The following is a 26,581-nucleotide window of genomic DNA, read 5'->3' as shown; positions in this document are numbered from 1 at the left end:
CATTTCAGAAAGACAAATTTCAATATCATAACGAGATAGATTAGAGAATACCTCTTAAGAATCAGAGTCAAATATTAATTATGATAAAACCTTGTCTTCTGGTTCCTCAAAGCTTGTGGGATCCTCAATAGTTACCATCAGTGCAACATTAGCTTTTCCTTCATCTGAATATTCTTCTTTAGATTCTAAGTCATCCCAGGTACCCATTATCCCCTTCTTGACTTTAAAGAAGTTCTTCTCGGGCCTTCTGTTGTTCTTCAGCTTGGGACAATCATTCTTGTAGTGGCTTGACTCCTTTCACTCGAAATAGATAACTTATTTTCCAGAAGTTTGCTTCTTTTGACCAGATGAGGATTCAAAGAGACCATCAGTCCTTCTGACTCCTTTGAATTTCTCTTGACCACTCTGCCTGTGTTTCCAGAGTTTGTTGACGCTTTTTGGGATTTGAGATAGCTAATCATCATCTTCTGAATCTTCATCAGATCCTTCTGATTCTTCCTCAGCTTGATATGCTCTAGTCTTCTCAGGCTTGGATTTTAGAGCTACAGATTTACCACTCTTGTGAGGTTCATCTTCTTCTAGCTCAATCTCATGACTTCTTAAAGAACTAATAAGTTCTTCAAGACTGATGTTGTTAAGATCATTAGCCATCTTTAATGCATTTACCATAGGTCTCCATTTTTTGGGGAGACTTTTGATGATTTTCTTGACATGATCAGTTGTAGAATACCCTTTGTCCAGGACCTTAAGTCCTACAACAAGCATCTGAAACCTTGAGAACACGATTTCGACATTTTCATCATCTTCCATTTTGAAAGTCTAATATTTATGGATTAAGGCCAAGGCCTTTGTCTCCTTTACTTGAGTGTTTCCCTCATGAGTCATTCTCAGAGAGTCAAAAATGGAGTTGGTAGAATCTTTGTTGTTATCTTCCATTACTCCGTATAAGAGATAACATTGAGCAATATGGTTATGGCCTTATGAAGATTTTTGAAGTCTTTCTTTTGTTGATCAGACATAGCACTTCTTGCTAAAATATTTCCATCAACATTTACTGGGTGAACATAATCATCAACTACGAGATCCCAGAGATCAACATCGTAACCAAGAAAGAAACTTTCTATTATATCTTTCCAGTAGTCAAATTTTTCACCATAAAAAATTGGTGGTTTAGCACTATAATGATCTCTATCATTATTATTAACAACGTTAGCACCAACCATTATTTCTCACACAACTGGATCGGTCCTGAATACTATGAGGTGTTGATAAAAACTTTTTATCATAATTAGAATCAGATCTCTGATACCAATTGAAGGTATGAAAAACACAAGAGGGGGGGGGGTGGGGAGTGAATTGGGTTTTACAAGCAAAAGCTTTTTCCAAAATAAAAACACCACTAACAAGTTTAATAATGAAGAGATAAAAACACAATAATTTTTATTCTGGTTCGCTTGAAACTCAAAGCTAATCCAGTCCACCCGCCAAAGTGATTTGCCTTATACACAAGGACTTAATCCACTATAATCAATAGATTACAATAAACATAAAGAATACCCTTCTTTGTCTTCTCAAGGATCCAACTAAACCTTAGTCTCCTCAAGGACTCACAAAGAATAAATTTATTTGTCTTCTCAAGGATAACCTCCTTAAGGAATCAAACAAATAATTCGAATAATAGTTTGTGTGTTACAAGGTGCTTCTACAAAAGCAGATTTACACAAAAGAGTAATAAATACTTAAAGAACATTATATACAAAAAATGATATCTTTTCACAAAGAAAAATAGCTTGTCAAAATACTTGTGCAAATCAACATTTTCTTTAAGTCTCCAATGCATGCTTATATAGTGTAAGCATGTGAGCGTAGGAGGGGAAAATGGGGGAAGCTCCTTGAGCGGCTGTCCACTGTTGGATGGGAAAGGAATGATACCACGTATTGTCCTTTCGCTACATATTCAGTGACAAGTGTGATGAATAGTATAGTCCTTGCCCACGAAATTAAGTAGTGGAAAGATTGTTTGATTTGTACTATGTACTATTTTATCATGTTCTCTTTTGATCTTATCTTCAGATTCATTGGCTTCTGATAAAAGGTGATTGAAACATGAAGTGAAGAAGTAGAGAGCTGGATTCATAAACTTTAGAATCTTGGGTCAGAACCTTGACAGCGTCAATAGTCTGACTTGAGTTCTTCAGTGTCTTCAGAATCCTTAGTCAGAACCTTGATAACTTCAATCGTCTGTCTTGAGATCTTCAGAATCTTCAACTACATAACACAACTTTAGAAGCTTTCCATTCTTCAGAAGTTTGTTGATCAGAGTCATGTCCAGAAGCAAAAACTAAGAGAACATTGCCACAATAATATAGAGTTTCCTCAGAAGCTTCTGATGGGTGAAATAACACAGAAGCAGAAAGAACATTGCAGCAACAATATTGACGTCTTTCAGAACTTCTAATTGCAGCACATAAGAGGTTTTGGAATGCAAAGTTCAGAAACTGATGATGTTACACGTCATATGATCAGAATTAGAACTAGTTGTTAAAGCTACACAATAACAAACCATTAAGGTACCAAAATTATTCTCACACAAATACAACATTGTTATCATAAAAACTCAAGGTATAGATGCAGAACTGAATTTGTTCTAACAATTTTGATCCATCTGAGTGTTCTAACCAGGCGCTTTCCATTTCAAAATTTGATAAAAACTTGTATGTTTCGCACTGATCATTAGGGTGCAGTTACTTTAATTTTCCGGACACTTTCGCGCCCGATTTTTATTTTATTTTTTATCATTTTATTTGTATTTTTTTAGTCAAAATGATTGATTTAATTAATTAGACTTTTTTTGATTATTTAGTTTGAGTTTTGATTAAGAGTTTTTGTTTTTACTTTATTTACTAAAAAAATTATTTAATAAAAAATAATAATAATCTCCAAATAAGGAAGTTGATATTATTTGAACTAACTTTGGATCCCCTTTTACCAACAATTGTCCAATGACAGCCAGCATTGGCCAAAACGAATCTCTTCTCCACTAAATATATCACACACGCCCTCCACTTACAATATTCCTTCTATTGGTGACACTCCACTCACATGGCCAGTTGTAGGAGGGTGTTTTGTTTCAAAATTAGAGGCACGTGTCTTCTCTTTTTGGAAGAAGAAGAAAAATGTTATTTTGATCCTCCCCTTTACACAATGACAGTTGGTCGGTCCCATGCAAGAAATAATTGTTTTCCAATTTTCATGACACTATCTTAATATGTTGAGGGAATTAACTGAAAAAAAGAGCTCCCCACTCAAGTAGGGACGCACGTCCTAATGAAAGAGAAAAAGGCGACAATAAACGTAGGATGTTACTCTCCGTCACGTTCATTGCCAGTGGATGGGGGGACTCTCAAAAAGAAAAGGAAAAAACCATTCACTAAAATTTCTTTTTTTCTTGGTTCATCTGTCATACTGTTCATCACCTTCACGTCCCCTCAGTTATGGTATTTCCGACAACTTTACCCTCCTCCTTATTCTAACACAACAACCATAACTTCACCATTTTATCCGCCTACAACAAAACAACACCAGGCTGAAACCTCCATCCACTCACAACCTTCAATATCATATGGAGTTTCGTAGTGAATCCTTTTAATTTCCACCGGACCAACCGTGTTTTTTTCTTCGTTGGCGTAAATAATTCTGTGAGCAAATTCTTTACTTTGAATAAGTTTTGAATGATAGCAAATTGTGTGATCATTGTCTAATTGTTGGTTGTGCATTATTTTACATGTTTCATTTGTGCTTTTAGCCTATACTATTGTTTCGTGTCTATACATAAAGATCCACATTGATACAATTCTTAAAAGAACTCATAAAAACTGTTTTGTGTCAGTATGTATCGATACATGTTCATCTGCATCGATACATAAATTTGTTTTAAATCACAAAACGTTTTTGCTTCAGTATGTATCGATACATACGAGCTTTGTATCGATACATGCTTGTATTAATTCTCTAAAATTAATCAAAGCTATAGTATGTATCGATGCATAATCTTTTGTATAAATACATAATTATGTTTTGTCTACTAACAACTTCTGTCTTTCACATATAAGAAGTATTTTGACAGCTCAGTTGGAGTGACGAATTCAGAAGTGAAAAACAGTTGAACACAAATCAAAGGAGTGTGTAGCAGCAATTGTTTTTTTGAGCAGTTAGAAACTTGAAAGAGACTTCATCTTCTTCATCTTCTCAATCTCTTTTCTTCAAGAACATCAACATATAATCATTCTTGTTCTTTGGATTAAAGGATCAACGAGATAACATTCAGTGGAACGATCAAGGATCTAGCTGAGGTGTTCAGTGGAACGATCGAGGATCTAGCTGAGTTGAAGGTTGAAGGGGGTTTCTAGGAAAAAACCAAATGGTTTGTCCTTCAAGAACTGGAGTGTTCTTGCGGGTTTGTTAGTCACGTTTGCAGAACAGATTCAGCCGTAGCGTAGGGTTTGGAAATTGGGTAATTTCGCAAACAGGTCATGGAACCGGTGAATTATTTGCAATTTCTTGCAGGAAATTCTTGATCGAGCTCAGATCAAGTGGAGGTTTTATACAAGAAGAAGATCTTGGGATTTAGATTTCTGTCTTTGTATTGTAACCTTGCATCAACGAATTCGGCATTATTGATAATAACAGTTCTCAATTTCATTTGAATTTGAGAGGGAGACGTACCCACACGCGAGGACGACAGTGGGGAACTTCCTTACCAAATCTCTGCGTATCTTATTCCTTCCTTATCTCTCTTTACGTTTTCAACAGTTTTGTGATTTCAGTTGGTGGATTATGACTGTACATTTCGTGATACAATAGTGGAAAGAAAACGTCTTTATATAAACTCCACCATTGTTCATCATTGATCACATACACACCAAATGTTTGACAAAACTGTCAGCTGAGTTTTATTCATTGGAATCAGAATTTAGTGATAAGTGCATTTGATTTGATAATATTCTGGTGTTAATAATCTCTATCGTTCCTATTCAAATCCAGCAATAAATTCGCTTGTCCGGTTTTCTAGTAGCGGTTCAGATTAGACGAAAGTCGATTCGGGACTGTAATTTTCCGCTAAGTTTCAATAACTCTGATAAGATTTTTTAAATCCGTTTATTAAAAAGAGGTGATCTATTCACCCCCTCTGGATCACTAGCCATACCGTCTAACAAGTGATATCAGAGCGCCGGTTCGCTGGTGTTATGTCGCTTCCTGTAACGATATGGATTCTGAACCAAAGGGGGCGTATAATAGAGCGCCGATTTTCAACGGTGAAAATTACGGCTACTGGAAAGACTGCATGCGAGTTCATATAAATTCTGTTGATAGGCTAGTATGGGCTGCCATTGAAAATGGTCCTTTTCAAATTACTATGACAAATGCGGCTGGCGCCATAGTTCCTAAACCAGAAGCTGATTGGAATGAGAAAGATGAGAAAAAGTGGTCGAGTGATTGGAGAGCTCGAAATATGCTAATTTCAGCACTTGGTGTTGATGAGTATTATCGGGTATCCCATTGCACGACAGCTAAAGAAATGTGGGATGCTTTAGAAGTTGCTCATGAGGGTACTACTGAAGTAAAACAGTCCCGCATTAACACACTCAATCAAGAGTTTGAGCTCTTTCGCATGAAACAAGGAGAATATATCTCCGACATGCAAAAGAGATTCACTCATCTCACTAATCGGTTGAATGCACTTGGAAAACCTGTTTCCAATGAAATAGCTACTAATAAAATTCTGAGATGTCTTAGCAGGGAATGGCAACCTAAAGTAACAGCTATTAAGGAAGCCAACGATCTAACGACACTTACGATTACAACTCTGTTTGGAAAGCTGGAAGAACATCAGCAAGCATTAGAAAGTCTTGAAAAGTTTGAGAACAAAAGTAAGAAGGAAAAGGAGAAGAAGAGAGACAAAGAGGGAGAGAAGAAGCCAATAGCTCTTGTGGCCTGCAGCTCTAAGTCCTCACGAAAAGAGCAAAGTGACAATGATTCTAGTAGTGACAAAGATTCGGATGATGAGGAAATGGGACTTTTTGTAAGGAGATATAATAGATTCATTCGAAAGAATGGAGTCAAGCATTCCGACAAAAACCTCATGAAGTTTCGAAGACAATCTACAGATTCAAAACAGGAAGAGAATAAGAAGAGTAGAGGAAAAGGATCTTGTTTTAATTGTGGTAAATCTGGACATTATAAAACAGATTGTCCTATGAAGTATAAGGATCAAGGAAAAGCTCCATCAAAAGGGTACAACAAACAAACAAGAGCTTACATTGCATGGGAAAGTGATAGTGATTCATCAAGCACACAAAGCTCAAGTGATAGTGATGAAACCGCAAATCTGTGCCTTATGGCTCACACCAAAAATCTGTCCTACCACAAGAAGAAAATCAATGATAAAAAGGTAAAACAAGCCTACTATAATAATTTCTCTTCTATGTCTTTTTCTGAACTGAAAATAGCTTTTGAAAAACCGCATAACGAAGCTGTAGATGCTTTTAAAAGATTATCTTCCGATAATTTTTTTTTTCATTTCTGGAAGGTAAAGTATACAAAGCTGAAAAAGATTTAGAATGGTTAAAAGCTAGTATTGCAGAAAATTCAAAAAATATTGACATTGATGGATGTAGTAAAGTTGGGTATTGTGAAGCTTGTCATATTTGGCAACAAGAGGTAAACATTCTCAAGGTCAAATTGGAAAAAGCTTTACAACCTAAGGTTACTTATGCCGTTGACTCTAGGTTGTTTAAGAAGTCATTAAATCCACCATATGCAAAATACTCTTTTATTCCAAAGGATTTAATGAACAAGAATAAACAAACACATCATCATGGTTTATGTCATTATTGTTGTCGTGCTGACCATACCATTGAGAAATGCAAGTTTAGGAGATTTCTTGTTCCTAAAGGTATTTATCAATGGAAGCCAAAAGGCAACCATGTTAGCACTTACCCACTTGGACCCAATGAAAATTGGGTACCAACTTCTCTCTTTTGATATTGTAGGATGAGTGCCTTGCTTCCGTAGATAGGAGATGGTTTCTTGACAGCGGTTGCTCAAGGCACATGACCGGTGACATATCGCTTTTTATAGACTTCAAAGCAAAGAAGAAGGGATATGTTACTTATGGAGACAATAACAAAGGAGCTATACTTGGCAAAGGTAGTGTAGGTAATCCCTCTACCACTACTATTTCTGATGTCCATTTAGTAGAGGGGCTTAAACACAATTTGTTAAGCATAAGTCAATTGTGTGACAAGGGTTATAAAGTTTCGTTCACAAAAACTTGCTGCATAATTGAACATGCTGAACAGAACGTTGTGTTTAAGGGTGTAAGAGTAAACAATATCTATATGCTTGACCTTTTTGATGTATCTTTAACAAGTACTAAATGTCTAGTTACCTTGAATGATGATTCTTGGCTTTGGCATAGACGTTTAGCGCATGTTAATTTCGATTTGCTTAATAAGGTTGTTGAAGGTGAGAAAAACAAGAAAGGGGGGTTTGAATTGTTTTGGAAAATAAGCGCTTTTGGAAGATAAAATCACACAGGATTTTATACTGGTTCGCTTATAACACAAGGCTACTCCAGTCCACCCAGCCAAGGTGATTTCGCCTTCAACAAGGACTTAATCCACTAATCTTGAAAGATTATTACAACCAACGTCTAAGAGAAAGATCTCTTAGTCCTCTCAAGTATACAGACTGCGCAGAGTCACTTGAGGAATATAAAAACAACTTAGATAAAAACAGAGTTTGTAATCTAGAGTGCTTCTAGGATAAAGTAAGTATTACAGCAGTAAGAGCAAATAAAATATTTCACGTTCTGAGCAAAAGCTCGTGAAACTTTGAGAGAGAGAGAGAGAGAATATTTCAATGTGTTCAGGTGTGTCTCTCAATGATGTTTGCTGTCCTTTATATAGAGGTGAAAGGACCGTTGAAATTGATGGCAGATGATTTTGCTTTGATTAGGAATCAATGCCATAACTTCTGTTGTTTCTTGCCAAAACAGCTTTGTCTCCCTGAATAACTTCTTTCCAATAATAGTTCCTTTCCATTTAATTCAAAGTTGACGTTATTCTTTCTGAATTAGGAAATCCATTATCAGAGTCTACGTAACTCTGTAAATCTGAGATCTTGCTATGTGGCTTCAGAGCTTCTGATGTTTTGATCTCTTAGGGTTCTGATGATGTCTTCAGATGACGCTGAGAGCTTCTGGAATTTGGATATGCCTTTGTTCAGAGTCAGAACTTCTAGAGCGTACTCCTTGTTCAGATGCCTCTGATGTTTTGCTGTTGTGCTCAGAGTTAGAACACCTTGAGCGCGTTACTTCTTCAGATGCTTCTGATAATTTGTATCTGATATGATTCTGTATCTGATGACGCAATCAAATTCCTTTCTTTTTGTTTAGATTCCTGCACATATAGAAACTTTTTGTTAGAGTGCCATTTTTGGTTTCGTCCTTTGTTATCATCAAAATCTTGGTATCTGTTGTAGAACAATTTTTGTTCTTACAATCTCCCCCTTTTTGATGATGACAAAACAAACTCAATTAGCAGATGAAACAAAAAAATCAGATCAGATAGAAGTGAGCTCCCCCTGAGATAGGCTAGGGAGTTCAGAAGTTCTTACCAGAGCTTCCAAGCAATGAAGTTTCTTGATACCTTCTGCAATTCTTAAGTCCAGTGTTAGATGAATTTAATTTTAGAGAATAGTATGTTTGCAGAGTGCTTAAGGTATTAGGCAATTTTTCATCAGAGCTATTTGATTTCTCCCCCTTTTTGTCAGAATCAAAAAGACTTAAACAAAATAATCAACAAAACATTGTATATATTCAGATAACAGACATCAGAGATAAGGGCAAGAAAAACAAACATCATAAACAAAGATAAGCAAGGCAACAGGCAAAAGATCCTAAGTGCCTAAGGGTTGGGAGGAGGAGGCATTCTCTGAAGCAGTTGAGTCAGCAGGTTCTGGATATTGTCGTTGACGGTGTCCTATTTGTCCATTCTGGCTTTGAGTTCCTTCTGGTCTTTCTGAAGTTCTTCAAGCGTCTTGAGAACCATAAGAACGACAGTAGAGGACTCCCCCTGAGTCAGAGCACTCTGTTCTTCAGCAGTTCTGGCTTCAGCTTCTGCAGCTGCCTTTGCTTCAGCTTCAGCAACAGCGTCAGCTAGAGCTTTGGCCTCAGCTTCCTTGGCCCTTTGGATTTCTACTTGTCTGGCTTTTTCTTCTTCTTGCCTTCTGGCTTCTTCTTCAGCTTCTCTGGCTAGACGCTCCTGTAGTCTTGCCTCAGCATCTCTGATGAAGTCGTTTCTGACTTGCTCAGAGATGTGCTTCAGCTTGAAGGCCTCAGAAGTCATCCAGCCAATGACTCTGTTCCAGTGTGTCCTTACAGAGTCAGGATCATCACTGATGCCAGAGTTTATGGTCAGAGACTTGACCTTTTATACTGAAGCCCCTGCGAACAACATAATGGCTTCCTCTAGGGTAGGCAAGGAATGTTCAGGTTCAGATGTTTGAGGTGGAGAGGTTGGAGGGCTTAGGTTTAGTGTTTGAGGTTCAGGTTCAGGTTCAGCGGAAGGGTTTGGAGGGATAGTGTCAGAGGTATGAAGGTCAGAGGGTTGAACTTCAGAAGGAGTGATGGTTGGTTGTTCTGTGGGTGGTGAAGTTACTTCAGGTGGAGGTTGTGTTGGTTGTTGAGAGGCAAAGTTTTGAGCCTGAAGTTGGGCTAGGGTTGGAGAAGTTGGGTCAGAGTATTCTGTATCTGAGGAAATGATAAAATAGGGAGGTGATTCTGGGGCTGAAGATGAGGAAGTGGTTTGATTTAATTGTTCAGCTTCGGATAGGGGTAGGGAGGTATTGTCAAGGTTGAATTTGGGTAAGGGTTGAGAAGTTCTGATGGTGGAGGGAGGAGTTTCAGAGGTGGTGTAGATGGGTGTAGGTAGAGGAGTAGAAGAAGCCAATGGCTGTACAGAGGGAATAGCAGAGGCAGACTTACCAGAAGATTCTTGCAGAGGCGCTGGAGGTCTTGATTCAGAAGTTTCTCCTAGCCTTGCTTTCTTCGCTCTTGAAGATTTCTCAGATGGACCTCTTTTGAACTTTACGAAGTCTGGTTCTGAATCTAGCAGATCGTCTAGTCTGAAGTCTGAGATGTCCACTCCTTCATCCTTCAGACGTTGGAGATAGTGGAGGATTGCCTCTCTGGGTTCATTCTTGTAGAACCTTGCGAGACCATTTGGCATATTCCTCTGATCTTTTAAAGCGTCCCAAGAGGTGTCCAGCGTAGGTTTGACTTGAATCTTCTTCAGAATTCCCATGCTCTTCAGATTTCTGGAGTTCAGAGGCCTTCCAGTATCTATTGCCAAATCTTCCATGAGTTTGTTTTTCTCCAGATGATCTACGAGCCCATTTTCTATCAGAACATCAGAGAGAAGTCTTCCCAGAGGGATGTAGGTTCTGGGTTTCATGTTGTTCCTGGTCTCCCGTACGGAGTCTCTGAGATATTTGAAGAGGAGGGCTGGGAGGCAAAGCTTCAGACCCTTATGAATACAGTACAGAATACACTTCTGATTTGTATTGATGTAATCTGATGAGTTGGATGCTGGGCGATGATGAATAGTTCCCAGAATGATCTTGAGCCACACTCGGAGATTCTGATGTAGTTCTTTGTTCTTTGAGGGATTGCCTTCTGTGTTGAGTTTGAAGATGGTGGGGTTGATTTCCCGAGCAATGTACCTTGCCCTAGGATTGATGTTGTAAATCCTTCTTCCTCCAGCTTTTTCCATGTTCAGCAAAGAGGCAATTGATTTTTTAGTAATCACAATTTTTACTCCCAAAACGTAGGAGACGATGAAATGGTCGTCAGCGTCAGCAAACCTCCAGAATTCCTTGATGAGGTTTGGGTAAACAGGGCCATAGAGCCGTTGAAAGTAGTTTTCCCAACCTTGTTGACGGAGTTCTTCAGTTAGGTCTACACCATTCCTCTTCATGTTGTTGAAATCCACAAGAGATTCACACAAAACTTCCAGTTTTTCAAAAGGAGTTGCAAGAGTGATGTGAGCCTCACGGTCAAGAATATGAGGTTCCTTGTAAACTGGTGTTATGGTTACGCCTGTAATTGTTGGAGTAGGAGTGCTTGTGCTTTGAGCTGCGTTGCTGGAGTCCATTTGTTGAGAGTAGTTGAATACTAATTGTTGTTGAGAATCCATTGATGATGAAGAACAAGATGAAGATGAACTGCTTGCAGAAATGCCTGAGAGAGCTGATTTGAGAAAGTGAGTGAGAGTGAAGTGTGTGCACAATGTGAGAGAGGTGTTTATATACTAAAACGAACTGCATGCAAAACGACACAACAATCAGAGTTTAGCACAAAAACCAAGTTAGCACGCTTAGAGGGAGAAATGATTATGGCTCATTAATGAATGTCTAATCCCAACAGTATGCACACTGCTCGAGGAGATCTCAAACGTCTGTCCTTTGAATTTTTTCTGGACAACTGTCTAGAAGTTCCAAGGTTAGACGCAATTCACTCCACGTGTTGATGTATCTGATCTTCAGGAATACCAAAGGATAAGTTCCTGGAGATTTCTAACTCAGATATCTTCTTAACTTGGTAGAAGTATCAGAGTCAGAGGCATAAACTCATTTGTTTATGTCAGAGTCTCATTTTACATCTTCAGAGGCACAATTTATTCAGGGCAATTTTGAATGTTCAGATTCTCTAAGATAAAAAGGAATCTATCTTCAGCTAGAGGTTTAGTAAATATATCTTCCCATTGATGATCTGTATCAATGAACTTCAATGTTAATATCCCTTTCTGAACATAGTCTCTGATAAAATGATGTTTTATTTCAATGTGCTTAGCTCTGGAGTGTAAGATGGGATTCTTACTTAAACAAATGGCAGCAGTATTATCACAGAAGATAGGAATGTTACTTTCGAAGATTTGCAGATCTTCTAACTGATTTTTCATCCAGAGCATCTGAGTTGTGCACAGTGATGCTGAGATGTATTCAGCTTCTGCAGTTGATAGAGCGATAGTTGACTGTCTTTTGCTGGCCCAGGATATAAGATTGTTTCCTAGGAGCTGACAATTTCCAGATGTGCTTTTTCGTTCCAATCTATCTCCTGCGTAATCTGCATCACAGTAACCCGAAAGTCTATACTCTGATGTTTTCTCATACATCAGGCCCATGTTAGGAGTTCCTTTCAGATATTTGAAAATTCTCTTAACTGCTTTTAAGTGAGTTTCTCTAGGATCTGATTGGAATCTGGCACAGAGACAGACACTAAAGAGAATATCAGGTCGAGTAGCAGTCATATAGAGAAGGGAGCCTATCATACCACGATAGAGCTTTTGACAAACCTTTTTACTGACTTCTTCCTTTTCAAGAATGCATGTTGGATGCATGGGAGTCTTTGCAGGGTTGCATTCAGCCATGTCAAATTTCTTCAGAACATCTTTTATGTGTTTGCTTTGATGAACGTACGTGACTTCTGAAGTTTGGTTAATTTGAATTCCTAGAAAGAACTTTAGTTCTTGCATTAAGCTCATTTCAAATTCTGCCTGCATTAACTCAGAGAATTCTTGACAAACAAAGGCGTTAGCAGAACCAAAAATAATATCATCAACATATATCTGACATATCATGAGGTCATTGTTAAGGTTCTTACAAAAGAGTGTGGAGTCAACTTTCCCTCTGATAAAATTGTGTTTCAGAAGAAAATTACTTAAACGTTCATACCAAGCTCTGGGAGCTTGTTTAAGTCCATATAAAGATTTTTTAAGTTTAAAGACATGTTCTGGAAAATTTGGATTTTCAAAACCTGGAGGTTGGTTGACATACACTTCTTCTGATATATAACCGTTAAGGAATGCGCTCTTGACATCCATTTGATATAATTTAATAGAATGGTTAATAGAAAAAGATACAAGAAGCCGAATAGATTCTAACCTTGCGACTGGAGCAAAGGTTTCATTGTAGTCAATACCTTCTTGTTGACTGTAACCTTGAGCTACCGGTCGAGCTTTGTTTCTGACGACTTCTCCTTTCTCATTCAGTTTGTTTCTAAATACCCATCTGGTTCCAATAACGTGAGTGCTTCTGGGCTTGGGAACAAGATCCCAGACATCATTCTTTGTGAATTGATCTAACTCTTCTTGCTTAGCTGAAACCCAATCGTTATCTTGAAGTGCTTCATCACAGGACGTAGGCTCGATCAGAGACACTAGTCCCAGAGGCGTCTCTTCAGAAGTCCTGAAGGTAGATCTGGTTCTGACAGGTTCGTCTTTGTTGCCCAGAATCAAATCTTCAGATACATTGATGCGACTTTTAGCTTTCTTTGGGATTACTGGGGAATTAATTTCCTCAGAGTTCTGAGTGGTAGTTGCCTCTGGAGCTTTATCAGATCCTGCAAGAGTGATTTCTAAATCTGCAAAATTTTCAACTAGCTTTGACTTTTCAGGGTCAAGCTTATCGTCAAATCTGACATGAATTGATTCTTCCACAATTTTGGTTTCTGTATTGTATACTCTGTAGCCTTTAGAGCGTTCTGAGTATCCTAACATAATACCTTTCTGTGCTTTGGAATCAAACTTGTTCAGATGTTCTTTAGTGTTTAAAATAAAGCAAGAACATCCAAATGGATGGAAATATGAAATGTTTGGTTTTCTTCCTTTACACAGTTCATAGGGAGTCTTTTCCAGAATAGGTCTTATGGAGATTCTATTCTGAATATAACACGCTGTATTTACAGCTTCGGCCCAAAAGTGCTTAGCCACATTCGTTTCATTGATCATGGTTCTGGCCATCTCTTGGAGTGTCCTATTCTTCCTCTCTACAACTCCATTTTGTTGTGGAGTTCTAGGGCAGGAGAAATCATGGGATATTCCATTAGAGTCAAATAATTCCTCAAAATTTTTATTCTCAAATTCCCCACCATGATCACTTCTGACTCTAATAATTTTAGAGTCAAATTCTTTTTGCACTTTGGAGCAGAAACTAGTGAATACAGAGTGTGACTCACTCTTGTGTTTTAGGAATTTCACCCATGTCCAGCGACTGAAATCATCAACAATGACTAGTCCATACTTCTTTCCATTGACTGATGTTGTTTTCACAGGACCAAATAAATCAATGTAAAGAAGTTCCAGAGGCTTAGAGGTAGTAACAATAGTTTTCTTTTTGAAAGATGTTTTTGAAAATTTTCCTTTCTGACATGCTTCACATAGAGCATCAGAAGAAAACTTCAGTTTAGGTAGGCCTCTGACTAACTCGAGTTTATTTAGCTGAGATAGTTTTCTCATGCTAATGTGGCCCAAGCGTCTATGCCATACCCATTGCTCTTCGTGAACCGACATCAGACATTTCACATTTTGTTCTTTTAAATCAGAAAGATTAATTTTATAAATATTGTTTTTCCTCTTGCCTGTGAATAGGACAGAACCATTGTTTTGATTTATGGCTTTACATGTTTTTTGATTAAAGATCACGTCATAGCCGTTATCACTTAATTGACTTATGGATAACAAATTATGCATTAATCCTTCTACGTAAAGGACATCAGATATAGAGGGAAGAGTACCATTACCAATAGTTCTGGAGCCTCTGATCCTTCCTTTCTGATCTCCTCCGAAACCTACGAATCCAGCGTCTTTAAGTTCCAGGCTTTGGAACATAGACTTTCTTCCCGTCATGTGTCGCGAGCATCCAGAGTCCAGGTACCATGACTGGTGTTTGAACTTTGCTGCATAAGATATCTGCAACATAAACAATCTTATCTTTTGGTACCCAGAGTCTCTTGGGTCCTTTTTGATTAGTTTTCCCAGAGTTTCTTATAACTTTGGGTTTTCTAGCATTTTCAATTTTTGTTCTTGAGTGTGTGTATAGTGATATGAAAATGGAGATTTAAGTTGATCACTAGTAGAGGTTTTATCTTTCTTAGGATCATACCCAATTCCTTTTCTATTGTTCTGACTGACTCCATAAATCATGGATGCCATTACACTCCTTCCTATCCCATTTTTCAGAAACTTTTGAAAGGCTTTTTCGTATTTATAAATTATTGTATTTGAAGTTTGTGGAGCTTGAGATAACGCTTCTTCCAGTTTTAAACAATTTTTCTTTGCAGCATCTCTTTGTAATGTTAAAGATCTGTTTTCATCTTTTAATTCTAGAATTGTCATCTCAAGTTTGCCACATTCTTCAAATTTTTCTTCAAGACAGCCTTTTATTGCTTTAAACTTTTGTTTTAGTTTCTGATATGAGCTAAGAGTTTCAGACAAACATGATTCTAGATCAGATCGAGAGAGTTCAGAAAATACCTCTTTAGATTCTTCATCTGAACTGTCATTGGATGTGGTAGCCATGAATGCTACATTGGCCTGTTCATCAGAGTCAGGTTTTGATGAGTCAGACTCGCTATCATCCCAGGTAGCCATTAACCCCTTTTTGGTTCTGAGGGAATTTTTCTTGAAGCTCTCTTTTCTGGAACTGTCTTTCTTTAACTTTGGGCATTCGTTCCTGTAGTGACCTATTTCTTTACATTCATAACAAGTAACATCTTTGTTAGTTTTACCTTTAGACGTTGATTCTGATCGATCCCCTCTGGGTCTTGGTCTTATGAAGTTGTTGTTCCTCTTTTTCCAGAGTTGTTTAACTCTCCTGGTCAGGAGGGACAATTCTTCTTCCTCATCAGAATCTTCTTGTTCAGAGTCATCTACATCTTCTGTCTCGGCCTGGAATGCTTTGGTTCAATCAGATTTGCGTCTTTCAGATCTGGACTTTAATGCTACAGACTTGTTCTTCTTCTGAGGCTCATCTTCCTCTAGTTCTATCTCATGGCTTCTGAGGGAACTGACAAGTTCTTCAAGACTGATATTGTTCAGATCCTTAGACAGCTTCAGAGCAGTGACCATGGGTCTCCACTTCTTTGGCAAGCTTCTGACTATCTTTTTGACGTGGTCTGCAGTTGTGTACCCTTTGTCTAGAACTTTGAGACCTGCAATAAGAGTTTGGAATCTGGAGAACATTACCTCTATGGCTTCGTCATCCTCCATTTTGAAGGCTTCATATTTCTGGATAAACGCTAGAGCCTTTGTCTCTTTGACCTGAGAGTTTCCTTCATGAGTCATCCTCAGAGAGTCAAGTATGTCTTTGGCTGTTTCTCTGTTGGTGATCTTTTCATACTCGTTGTAAGATATAGCATTGAGAAGTATGGTTCTGTCCTTGTGATGGTTTTTGAAAACTCGCTTCTGATCATCTGACATCTTACTTCTGGGAACTTCAACTCCATCCTCTGTGACAAGAGGTTTGTATCCATCTGTGACAATGTCCCAGAGATCAGCATCATAGCCTAGAAAGAAGCTCTCAATCCTATCTTTCCAGTAGTCGAATTTTTCTCCATCAAAGACAGGAGGCTTAGCATTGTAACTGTCTCTTTCATTTGTGTGGGCCATGGTTTTTCTCGTTCTGGATCTCTCTACACTGTTAAGTGTTTGATTAGAAAATCAATAACAGAGCCGAAGCTCTGATACCAATTGAAGGTGAGAAAAACAAGAAAGGGGGGTTTGAATTGTTTTGGAAAATAAGCGCTTTTGGAAGATAAAATCACACAGGATTTTATACTGGTTCACTTATAACACAAGGCTACTCCAGTCCACCCGGCCAAGGTGATTTCGCCTTCAACAAGGACTTAATCCACTAATCTTGAAAGATTATTACAACCAACGTCTAAGAGAAAGATCTCTTAGTCCTCTCAAGTATACAGACTGCGCAGAGTCACTTGAGGAATATAAAAACAACTTAGATAAAAATAGAGTTTGTAATCTAGAGTGCTTCTAGGATAAAGCAAGTATTACATCAGTAAGAGCAAATAGAATATTTCACGTTCTGAGCAAAAGCTCGTGAAACTTTGAGAGAGAGAGAGAGAGAGAGAGAATATTTCAATGTGTTCAGGTGTGTCTCTCAATGCTGTTTGCCGTCCTTTATATAGAGGTGAAAGGACCGTTGAAATTGATGGCAGATGATTTTGCTTTGATTAGGAATCAATGCCATAACTTCTGTTGTTTCTTGCCAAAACAACTTTGTCTCCCTGAATAACTTCTTTCCAATAATAGTTCCTTTCCATTTAATTCAAAGTTGACGTTATTCTTTCTGAATTAGGAAATCCATTATCAGAGTCTACGTAACTCTGTAAATCTGAGATCTTGCTATGTGGCTTCAGAGCTTCTGATGTTTTGATCTCTTAGGGTTCTGATGATGTCTTTAGATGACGCTGAGAGCTTTTGGAATTTGGATATGCCTTTGTTCAGAGTCAGAACTTCTAGAGCGTACTCCTTGTTCAGATGCCTCTGATGTTTTGCTGTTGTGCTCAGAGTTAGAACACCTTGAGCGCGTTACTTCTTCAGATGCTTCTGATAATTTGTATCTGATATGATTCTGTATCTGATGACGCAATCAGATTCCTTTCTTTTTGTTTAGATTCCTGCACACTTAGAAACTTTTTGTTAGAGTGCCATTTTTGGTTTCGTCCTTTGTTATCATCAAAATCTTGGTATATGTTGTAGAACAATTTTTGTTCTTACAGTTGTATCTAAGGATCTAGTAGTCGGTGTTCCAAAAATAAAATTTTCAAAAGACCACCTATGTGACGCGTGCCAAATGGGAAAACAAACGAGGGTCTCTTTTAAATCTAAAAATGTAATTTCAACTTCACGACCCCTTGAGCTTCTCCATATGGATCTCTTTGGACCTTCTAGGACAAAGAGCTTCGGTGGAAATTATTATGGTTTTGTAATCGTTGATGACTATTCTAGATTTACTTGGACTATATTCCTTCATAGAAAAGATGAAACTTTTTCTGCTTTTAAGAATTTTGCAAATCTGTCCCAAAACAAAATGAATTCCAAAATAGTTACAATTCGTAGCGATCATGGTGGTGAATTTGAAAACTATCACTTTGATAAGTACTGTGACAAGTATGGTATTGAGCATAACTTTTCAGCTCCTCGAACTCCACAACAAAATGGCGTTGTGGAGCGTAAAAATTGTGTTTTAGAGGAGTTGGCAAGAACAATGCAAAATGAGGGTGGATTACCAAAATATTTTTGGGCTGATGCAGTTAGCACAACTTGTTATGTTTTAAACAGGATCTTAATTCGTCCTATTTTAAATAAAACTCCTTATGAGCTTTTAAAAGGAAGAAAGCCAAACTTGTCACATCTTCACGTATTCGGTTGTAAGTGTTTTGTTTTGAATAATGGTAAGGAAAATATTGGGAAGCTTGATGCAAAAGCGGATGAAGGTGTCTTTCTTGGATACTCACAATCAAGTAAAGCATATAGAGTATATAATAAGCGTTTACTTACTGTTGAAGAATCTGTCCATGTTTCTTTTGATGAGTCTTATCCGAAAAGTGTCGGAAAAGGTATTTCTTTTGATGACGCAGGTGTATCTACAGAAGACATACTCAAGGAAGCTGTTACGGAAACTGATCAGTCCAGAACAGTTGCCCATGAGAAGGAGGAAGATACTAGTCATGAAGAAGATGAGGAAGAAAGGACAGCTGAAGTGAATGACCTCCCACCAGCTTGGAAATATTCAAAAGACCATCCTATTGACAACATCTTGGGAGATATTTCAAAGGGAGTAATGACTCGTTCTAAGATAAGTAATTTTTGTTCTCACTTAGCTTTTGTTTCACAAGTAGAACCTAAAAATGCCAAAGAGGCCTTGATTGATGAATGTTGGCTAATGGCCATGCAAGAAGAGCTTAATCAATTTAAAAGAAATTACGTTTGGGAACTTGTCCCTCGTCCGCGAGATCATCATATCATAGGTACTAAATGGGTTTTTAGAAATAAGCTTGATGAAAACGGAGTGATAACTAGGAACAAGGCACGTTTAGTAGCACAAGGGTATAACCAAGAGGAGGGCATAGACTATGAGGAAACTTATGCTCCAGTTGCTCGCCTTGAAGCTATACGTCTCTTGCTTGCCTATGCTTGTTCTAATAATTTTAAGCTTTACCAAATGGACGTAAAGAGTGCGTTTCTAAATGGTGTCATAAATGAAGAGGTATATGTCTCACAACCTCCTGGTTTTGAGAATGCTGAAAATCCAGATTATGTTTACAAATTAAAACGAGCTTTGTATGGTCTTAAACAAGCCCCTCGGGTTTGGTATGAAAGGCTTAGCAAATTTCTAATTGATCATGGATATTCAAGAGGTAAAGTGGATAATACTCTCTTTATTAAACACAAGGGAAAGCACATTCTTTTAGTTCAAGTTTATGTAGACGATATAGTTTTTGGTTCAACTAACACACACTTGGTCGAAGAATTTTCTAAGGTTATGCAGGGTGAATTTGAGATGAGTCTTATGGGGGAGCTAAATTACTTCCTAGGTCTTCAGATAAAGCAACTTGATGAGGGTATAACAGTATGTCAAACAAAGTAATGCAGAGAACTACTCAAGCGCTTTGGAATGAACGACTCAAAATCATTTGACACCCCTATGTCTACCAACGGAAATCTAGATAAAGATGAGCATGGTAAGAGTGTAGATGTCAAAAAGTTTAGAGGGATCTTAGATCTCTCTCCATTGTTGTCTTAAGCATGTTAGTTCTTATTTATATTATGCCTCACCTTGGTTGATGAGATTTGTTTTAGATTTCATTTATACCTCACAAGGTTACATCAACAGAGGTAATATCACTCCTTTCTATATCTCTTTTAGAACTATGTGATTGTGTATGTTAGACAAAATTCCTTATTTTCGTTTATGTGAATTTCTTTGCATATATTGTTTGAACATTAATATCTGATTTGTGAATTATACTTGGGCATCATTATCATGACATACTTCATAATGCATAACCATACTGCATAAAAATTAATTAAAATTTGGTTTGGCATCAGTATGTATCGATTCAAAGATGTATGTATCGATTCATGTCTTTTTCATTTCACATCTGTCAAAATTGGTTCAGTATGTATCGATTCATTCGTCGTTTGTATCGATACATAGACCCTTTAAAAACAAAAATGCGTGACATGGATCGATCCATTCCCATATGTATCGACACATACTGATTGTTTTTGGATTAAATGCATTTTATTTCACTCATGGATCGACACATCAGCAACTCTTATCACATCTTTTCACAAACTTGGTATCAGCAGTTCCCCTACCTATCAAAACCTGCGGCTAACCCTAATCTCCTTCATCATCATTCTTTCCAAAACCCTAAATTCATCTCACTTTTCTTCAATTTTTCATCACCATGCCTCCAAGAATCATTCCGGCTAGAGCAAGGGGAAAAGGAAAAGGAAAGGAACCGGTTGGCACCTCTCAGCAGTTACCAAAAATTCCTCCTAATGCCTTAGATTTGCTTCATCCTGCAATTGCTACTGAGTTTGAGGATTCTTTCAAGACAAGACTAGTTATGAAACCCCATGTCTTCGATAAACATGATGCTATTCATCTGCATCTCAAGGATGCGGTTGAACTCCTTAATGCACAAAAACTTGGTTCATTTTTGACTACAAAGGATGATTACCATGAGGATTTTATCCGTGCATTTTATGCTGGCTTACAATCTGGTAAAGGATATATGTTTAAGTGTTCTATTAGTGTCAGAACCTATACTTTTGAGGCTGGTGATTGGGAAACAGTGTTTCAAATTCCGCTTTCGTCGCATAATTTCAAGACTTGGCATGACTTGAAGTTTGATACTGACTTTAACCTGAAGGAGTTTACTCTATCTATCTTGAAATTGGACAGACCGCTGGGTGAGGATGAACAGGTTACGTCTGGTATGATTAAGAAAATTCCTCGTATACTTCATTGGATTATCTCGCACATTCTGCGTCCAGCAAACAGTGGACATTCTAGGTTAGACAGGGCAAGCATTCATCTCTTGTATATTCTTCAAAATAAGGTTCCCTTGAATTGGGCAAATTACTTTTTGAAGCGTCTCTTTTTCGTGCGTAATAGTGCCAAGAATGTTGCTCTTGGTTATGCGTCTCAAATCATGAAAATTCTTACGTTCTAGAATGTTGCAATCCCTTTAGTTCCTCTCATATCACCATCTGCTGCTGTCATACGGTGAACTGACTTTGGTGTATTTTTGCTTTGGAAAGCAAATGTCGCGGATAGCAAGAGTCGCCACCGACTTTTCTTTTATCCAATAAGGAAAGGTGGAAAAGAACAGGAAAGACCTTGATTAGATTTTGGGTTCGGGAGGTACATTATACAAAGGGAAGGTGTTAGCACCCTTTGTATCCATGGTTATCCATGGGCTCTTAATTGCTGGATCACTTATATTTTTCTTGTCTGAAAAAGTGTTTGTGAGCTGCTTAGAAAATGTTTTGAAAAGAGAGTTTAGCTTTGTAATGATTCTTGTCCGAATGTATACAAAGTATTTATCTCATTTAATTTTGAAAGTTGTTTAGAAAAATATAACTGGGCAATGATTCTAGTATGAATGTATACCAAGTGGTGATTTTCTAGTAGATGTTTTGCAAAGTGTGATGTATGAAAAATGTTTTAGGTTGGGAGACAGCAATTAAGAGTTATACCTACCCAAGGTCTTTATGGGTATTTCCTATCCTTATGAGGGTAAAACTGTCCTTACTATTGAGAAGTAAGTAGTTTTATCCTTTGGATGTAAAAGGGTCATCGATTGGTCATGGAAGGCAACATTTGTAAGGATACCTTAGCATTCGAAGGGACGATCATCATTAACCGTAGGCTACAACGACGGGTCATCGAGGGACAAAATCATATATTCGCAAGCAACATCCGAGGGACAATGATTTATTTTATAGGGACATGATGATTTAATCGAAGGGTCTTTGCTAAGTGTATACCCACATTCGCGGGACATGACCATAATACCGTAATACCGTAAGGCAACAAAGAGAGGTCCAAGATCACATATTCCAAGGCAATATTTTACAATCAATTAGGTAGTTGTAATCAATTAGGTAATTAGGGTGAATCTCCACAAGGGTATCCCACAAATAAAGTGGAATACCTAGCAAGCTACCTTCTCCGGGAGTATGTGAACCCTTACAAAATTCAGCAAACAGGTCAGAATACCAAATCAGGGTGCAATCGAGAATTACACCACAAAAGAAACACAGCGGTAGGAATGTCAGGCAAAATAACGCATGGTTAGAATAAAACAGATCAGATAAGCATAGAACAGAACAGAAAAATCAGCGACTGCCACGTTCGCCCCTGTCTCGCCTAGCGAAGGCTTAGCGAATACTCGCTACATGCTCGCTTAGCGATGTGCTAGCGAGCGGCTGCGGGTTTTGGTTTTGGTAACAGTACAATTCCAGAAAGTTTCACACCCTATGGCATCCATTACAGAAATTACATGGTTAAACGTTCAAGATATTCATACATACTTAAATTCACATGCAAAAACTTAAGATATTTTTATAGATTCAATCATAATGCCACATGCAAGTTAAGAACATAAAGCGGTAATAGTAATGCAAACCTGTTTGCAACTGAATTGCAACCTTGAATTGGCAAGTCGCTCTTAGGGTTGGCGCCGGATTGAGTTGGGCGGAGGTAACCTTAGTGCAGATGAGTTTCCTTCAGGGTTTCCTTGCTAGGGTTTCTGTCTGTCTGCCTCTGTCCCCTTTTTCTGAATGAAGCTCTGCTATTTATAATAATTTTTGTGACCTGATGGGTGTCCTACACTCCAATTGTCTCCATTTTCTATAACTGGTGTATCAAGCTTTCGTCCTTTGTCGCGGATGATCTCGCCAAGTTGAGACTTATCTAGTGCCTCCCAAATGTCTTTATCGGAGTGCTCCTCAAGAGGATCAAGATTGCCTCGAATGGTCCCTTCAAACAAGGTCGGATCCTGTGGTATGATACTGAGATGACTTCGGAGGTCATGAAGACCGATGTGTAAAATATTGATGTTGTCTATGTGGATACTTCCTTCTGCAGGTTCAATCAGTCGAAACAATGCTTGAATCAATGTAGATTTGCCACTGCCGGTGCGTCCAACTATTCTTATATTCTTCCCACCAGGAAATATGCATGATACTCCATGAAGCACCAAAGGAGGATTTTCTTTGTAACGGACCTTCAAATCAACTATTTCAATTGTCCCGTTTTCAGGCCATAAGGATGAAGGACGGGAATCTTCAATAACTGTCGGTGCTTCACTCTGAATTTGGCTGTACTGATAAATTCTTTCAATTATTTTGTTTTCAAATTTGCAAAAAGCTAAGTACCCAACGGGATAACCGCACATTTAAATTCAGACCATATGTCACAGCAAGTCCAACCATGCTAGGGTCAATACTTCCATGGGGAAAGCTAACAAGCAATAGCATGCAGAAAGAAAATACACAGGTGGACAGGAGCTCCATACGAAGGCAGAGCCACTCAATAGCAGCAAGAATGTAGAAGAAAGGTCGTGCAAAATAATCAAGAAGATAGAGGTTCCGCTTCATGAACCTTTTCTTGTCCGAAACCCCTGATTGTGGATGTTATTGGTTTAGACATGATACTACTGTTATGGAATTCTTATGGGATTGGAATTGGGACTTGTTTTTTTTTGTTGGGTAATTGTTTTAGATTAATGAACTTTGGGTTAATTGGTTAATTGTTATGATTGAATGGATTTTGGATATGGATTGGTTTAAATTGGTTCCGAATGGATAATGAAAATGGATATGGATTTTGGATATGGATTTAAAAATAGAGTTGGGTTGTTGGATTGGAAAAAATGGATTTAATTGTGGGTTCAAGGAATTTGGATATTTGATTATAAAAATGGATATGGATTTTTTTAGGAATAATCCAAGACTAATCTAAATATCAATTTAAATAATAATAACAAATCAGCATAAACCAAATTAAAATCAAATTAATCTATAATTCGTTAAAACTACTTTGATATCAACTCTAACATTCATTTGGAAATTAAAATCAATTAGAGTTTGAATCATTAGTAAAATAAACAATTAAGATTAAATTGAAATTTGGAATTAAACTTAATTCGAAATTAAAATTTAATTGAAAATTAAAAAAAGTCAAATAATTAAAATCCATTTTATAATAAAAAACATCATGATCAAGAAGCTAGATAATGACCAATGTCTATCAATAAAAAAATGGATTTGGGAATGAATGTATGCAAATGAATTTTAGGTCAAGTGCCAAATAAAAATGAAAAAATGGAAAGAAAATCAGGACCAAAATCGGGGTATGACAGTTGCCCCTATTTAAGTATCTTCTACTAGAGAATATGAAGCAGGACACTCTTCATATGATCATAGTGGGAGATGGTTAAATACTAAGTTGACCTGGATACCAAAATAAATGGTAACACAGGAATACCCATGGCCTGAACGCCGCACATTAGTCTGAACACTAAGCATCAGAATATGAGAGTATCAATGTTGGTCTGATCACCGGAAATCTGGTCTGAACACCACTTCGATCTGGAAATCGGAAAACTGGCCTGAATGCCACAAGTACTTCGACTTGATCGTCGGAAACTTCTTCGATCTGAAAATCGGAAAAACTGGCCTGAATGCCATAAGTACTTCGACCTGATTGTCGGAAACTTCTTCGATCTGAACATCGGAAACTGGCCTGAATGCCACTTCGGTCTGGATACCGGGAACTGGCCTGAATGCCACAAGTTGCATCGACCTGAATGTCGGAAACTTCTTCGATCTGAAAATCGGAAAAAACTGGCCTGAATGCCACTTCGGTCTGAATACCGGAAACTGGCCTGAATGCCACAAGTACTTCGACCTGATTGTCGGAAACTTCTTCGATCTGAATATCGGAAACTGGCCTGAATGCCACAAGTACTTCGACCTGATTGTCGGAAACTTCTTCGATCTGAATATCGGAAAAACTGGCCTGAATGCCACTTCAGTCTGGATACCGGAAACTGGCCTGAATGCCACAAGTACTTCGACCTGAATGTCGGAAAATTCTTCGATCTGAAAATCGGAAAAACTGGCCTGAATGCCACTTCGGTCTGGATACCGGAAACTGGCCTGAATGCCACAAGTACTTCGACCTGATTGTCGGAAACTTCTTCGATCTGAACATCGGAAACTGGCCTGAATGCCACTTCGGTCTGGATACCGGGAACTTCATGCCTATCAGCCTCGGCAGAAATAGGGAAAATGATAATTGAGGCGGCACGTGGGCCAACGACCCATGCTGGGGATAATAAGTCATGAACAAACTTCAGTCTGAGCACTGGAAACAAACTTCTGGCTTATCACTTGGGATACCGAGAATGTTTTATGCTTACATGCGTATGTTTGAATTTTGCGATGGCGTAATGCTCCATGAAAATGGAAATGCTACGCGATTTGGGAGGATGCAATGCAATATGATTCTACATGCAGGGATGCGAAATGCTGGGGAAAATGCCAAGCTGAAGCAAGGAATCCTGTAGGGGAAATGATCACAATCTTCCGGACCCTGGCACTACTGTTGGAGATGCACAACATAATGAACTATGTGGGGAAATGACCGGCCACGCGGTATTCTGGCAATGACGAGATACCGAGACTCTGACTGGGGAGAGAACGGCGCTGCAAAACTGTTGTTGGGGGAAGCGATAGTGGTTTTGGCAACCATAATCTACGAGAGATGACTCAGCAGGGGGGAGCAAACACCGATACGGTACCGAGGTTATGCTTCCAGGAAAGAGATCATCGATCTGGGATTGAAATCCTCGATCTGGCATCGAACTCTGAGGAGCAGCTGCTTCTGCTGGGAAGATACAGTCTGGTACTGTCAACTCCGCTGGGGAGTGTATAGTCTGACACACATGCTTAGGAAATGCCCCGAGGGTATCTGTTCTGAATAGATGATCCAAAGCACTTAAAATTCACAGCAACTTTAAATGTTTATTAAGCATATACCTGTAAAGCCCTTATGTGTCATGATGCAATGTTTATCAAAAATTCGGACGTCATTTTTGCAAACAAAACAGTAAAATGAAAATGAAAACAGAGATATACTGAGTAACATGATTTTATTGATTGAATGGCCTCTGAATAGGCATTTACATCAGGAAGCAATCCCTAGGAAGAGGTAATCGCAAAACAGAAATTAATCTAGTGGCAATGTGAAATGGATTTCTACTGGGTTCCAATTCTGCTATGACTTGCCCGTCTTCAAGATCCTCCAGATGATCAGCCTTCTGAAAAAGTGACTGGACTGTTTCCTACCCTTTTGAAAGTTTCCAGTCACCGACATGAGATGAGATTCAGAACTAACTCAGAACGCAGTCATTCACTAAATCCCTAACTTTTGCCTGGATTTCCCTTTTCGGGTTTTCAATCCACCGGGATACCCATTTTTGCCTAAGTTGCCTTTTCAGGTTTTCAACTTACCAGGTGTACGATCTTTTCATTTTTAAATCCCTAATTTTTGCCCGAACCTTTTCATTTTCTTGGTTCGTCGGGATGCCCATTTTTGCCTGGACTGTTCTTTTTACCGTCCAGCGGGTCTATTTTAT

General features: G+C 38.2%; 1 pseudogene; it reads right to left on the bottom strand.

The window, feature by feature from the left end:
• Nucleotides 1-453: 453 nt before the first annotated feature.
• The window catches only part of LOC127081315 (ABC transporter C family member 5-like), a 36,529-nt pseudogene continuing 10,401 nt past the window's right edge, over nucleotides 454-26,581 (bottom strand).

This window comes from Lathyrus oleraceus, chromosome 5 (genome assembly GCF_024323335.1).
Source record: "Lathyrus oleraceus cultivar Zhongwan6 chromosome 5, CAAS_Psat_ZW6_1.0, whole genome shotgun sequence".
Lineage (NCBI taxonomy): Eukaryota > Viridiplantae > Streptophyta > Magnoliopsida > Fabales > Fabaceae > Lathyrus > Lathyrus oleraceus.
This window is presented reverse-complemented; position numbering and strand designations above follow the sequence as displayed.